This window comes from Xyrauchen texanus, chromosome 42 (assembly GCF_025860055.1).
Source record: "Xyrauchen texanus isolate HMW12.3.18 chromosome 42, RBS_HiC_50CHRs, whole genome shotgun sequence".
Classification (NCBI taxonomy): Eukaryota; Metazoa; Chordata; class Actinopteri; order Cypriniformes; family Catostomidae; genus Xyrauchen; species Xyrauchen texanus.
Genome location: NC_068317.1, coordinates 30,250,391 through 30,253,782, shown reverse-complemented (window position 1 = coordinate 30,253,782; position 3,392 = coordinate 30,250,391).

The following is a 3,392-nucleotide window of genomic DNA, read 5'->3' as shown; positions in this document are numbered from 1 at the left end:
TCCTCCATTCTACACTTTCTCTGTTTGAGTGTCTCTCTCTGTCACGCTATGCCTTTCCTTCTCTTTCTATCCTTCCTGTCACACCTCCATCTCTTCCTGTGCAGCAGGCCACAGATGCAATTTTGACGTGTAGCATCATCTGTGACATGCTGTCACAAAGTGCACAGAACCGCACACACACACATGCAGACATGCAATAACATGCACATATCTGCTTTACATAAAGCACTGGACTGTACAGATGTGCAGACATCTGACAGAAATTCTTACAGGTGTCTGCAATTAATAAAATGTACATACTAAATTCAAGTGTGTAAGGAAAGTAATTTATAGCAATATATGCAAACCAGGGAAATAAATAAGACATCAAACAAGGAGACTGTGTCTATGTGTATTTTAAGAAAATATGTCTGATACAGACAGGACAGGAAGTGCTGATGAAAGCACAAAGAAGCGATAGAGAGAGAATGAGAGTTTTGACATGAGAGTCATGACATTTTTTAGAGCAGCTGTTAAAGTGCATAGAGAGGTTTCTGTGGAATAGATTGTCTGAGATATACACTTTGACTACCTTTGATTGACTACCTGTCAAGGGTTTTTAAACACTTGACTGAAATGATTCTCATGATCTTAAAAATGTTTTAATCTGAAGGCGTTTGCTTAAATGTTTGAAATTAGTTTGTAGACAAAAATATCATTATGCCACCATATTAATTTATTTCACTATAAAACCAAAATTTTATAATAATAATAATAAAAAAGTTTGGAAATTGATGACTTTGACCAAATAATAAAGAAAAGCAGCCAATAAGTGCCCAGCATAGATGGGAATTCCTTCAATACTGTTTAAAAAGCATCTCAGGGTGATACATCAAGAAGTTGCTTGAGAAAATGTCGAGTCCATGTCTACAAATTCTAGGCAAAAGTGTGCTAAAATATAACATAGTTTTGATTTATCTTTGGATTTTGATTAGTCACAGCATAATTCCCATAGCTCCATTCCATAGTTTTAATGACTACTATTATATATATATATATATATATATATATATATATATATATATATATATATATATATATATATATATATATATATATATATATATATATAATAAAGAATAAGTGTTTTGACCAGTAATGTATACCATGAACATATTACATAGATATATATGATAGACAGAACATAATGTTGAAGTCAGAAGTTTACATATGCCAAATACATTTAAACTCAGTTTTTCACAATTCCTGATTTTATTTTTAAGAATGTGAAATGTCAGAATAATAATACTTTTCTGGAATTTTGGCCCATTCCTCCAGACAGAACTTAAATAACTGAGTCAGGTTTGTAGGCCTCCTTGCTCGCACACGCTTTTTCAGTTCTGCCCACATATTTCCTATCAGATTGAGGTCAGGACTTTGTGATTTTCACTCCAATACCTTGACTTTGTTGTCCTTAAGCCATTTTGACACAACTTTGGAGATATGCTTGGGGGTTATTGTCCATTTGGAAGACCCATTTGCGATTGAGTTGTAACTTCCTGACCGATGTCTTGAGATATTGCTTCAATATATCCACATCATTTTCCTTCCTCATGATGCCATGTATTTTGTGAAGTGCACCAGTCCCTCCTGCAGCAAAGCACCCTCACAACATGATGCTGCCACTATCATGCTTCACAGTTGGGATGGTGATCTTCGGCTTGCAAGCCTCACCTTTTTTCCTCCAAATATAATCATGGTCATTATGGCCAAACAGTTCAATTTTTGTTTTAATAGACCAGAGGACATTTCTTCAAAAAAGTAAGCTCTTTGTCCCCATGTGCACTTGCAAACTGTAGTCTGGATTTTTATGTCAGTTTTGGAGCAGTGGCTTCTTCCTTGCTGAGCAGCCATTCACTCGTTTTACTGTGGATATAGATACTTTATAAATGTGACAACAGCATCTTCACAAGGTCCTTTACTGTTGTTCTGGGATTGATTTGCACTTTTCACTCCAAACTACCTGAATCTCTGGGAGACAATGCGTCTCCTTCCTGAGCAATATGATGGCTGTGTGGTCCCATGCTGTTTGTACTTGCACACTATTGTTTGTACAGATGAACGTGGTACCTTCAGGTGTTTGGGAATTGCTTGCATGGATGAACCAGACTTGTGGAGTTCCACAATTGTTTTTCCGAGGTTTTGGCTGATGTCTTTTGATTTTCCCATGATGTTAAACAAAGAGGCACTGAGTTTGAAGGTAGGTCTTAAAACACATCCACAGGTATGCCTCCAATTCAGCACACCTCCTATCAGAAGCTAAATGGCTAACTGTCTAAAGGCTTGACATAATTTTCTGGAATTTTCCAAGCTGCTTAAAGGCACAGTTAACTTAGTGTATGTAAACTTCTGACCCACTGGATTTGTGATATAGTCAATTAAAAGTGAAACAATCTGTCTGTAAATAATTGTTGGAAAAATGACTCATGTCATGCACAAAGTAGATGTCCTAAACGACTTGCCAAAACTATAGTTTGCTAATATGAAATCTGTGGAGTGGTTAAAATAAATACGTTTTAATGACCAACATAAGTGTATTTAAACTTCTGACTTCAACTGTATAAGAGACCAAATCTAAAAGTTAAGATTCGAGCATCTTTTAATTCTAACATATTTACAGCATCCAAAAGTTCCTTTTTTTTTTTTTACTTGGAAATAACATTTTAGGATTTTTATAAATTTAAAAGAAATTTAAAACCAAGACGTAAAATGAGTTACAAATATTGAAATGTGCACTAATCAAGCGTAAGAATTTATTTTACTAGTGGTCTCAGACTTTTGGCACCCACTATATTATATTATAGACAAGTAGGTCATCCACAGCCAATATTAGCAAACAATCCTTTATTTTGATTGCATTATTTTACAAAACTGCATCTGACAAATGTGTAAAAGACTCATCATTAACCAATGAGATCAAATATATAATCCCTTCAAACAAAATGGAGCACATTGCAATTCCACAGTTATTTTCAAAATCATAAACCAAAAAAACTTGATTGCATGAATGCGTTTATCTGATCTATCTAGACCTCACTGACGCAAAGCAGGCTGGAACATCTAACTGCAGCTAGCCCTTTAAATTCAACACTGCAATGACAGTCCTAGAATTACATACAAGTGAAACAACAGTCTAATTTCTAAATAACAAGCAGTTGTGATCAATATAAAACTAATGAGAATGGCAGCTGATTAAGTGGCAATTATACAAGTAACAAGATGGAATATCTTCAACATGGGCTGTATCTATCCTAATAATACCCTACTGTACACTATTACACTCTGAAACCCTTCTGTGGCCCCAGAGAATATTTGATAATACTTTGTAGATGCAGAAAATCTTTGAACACATG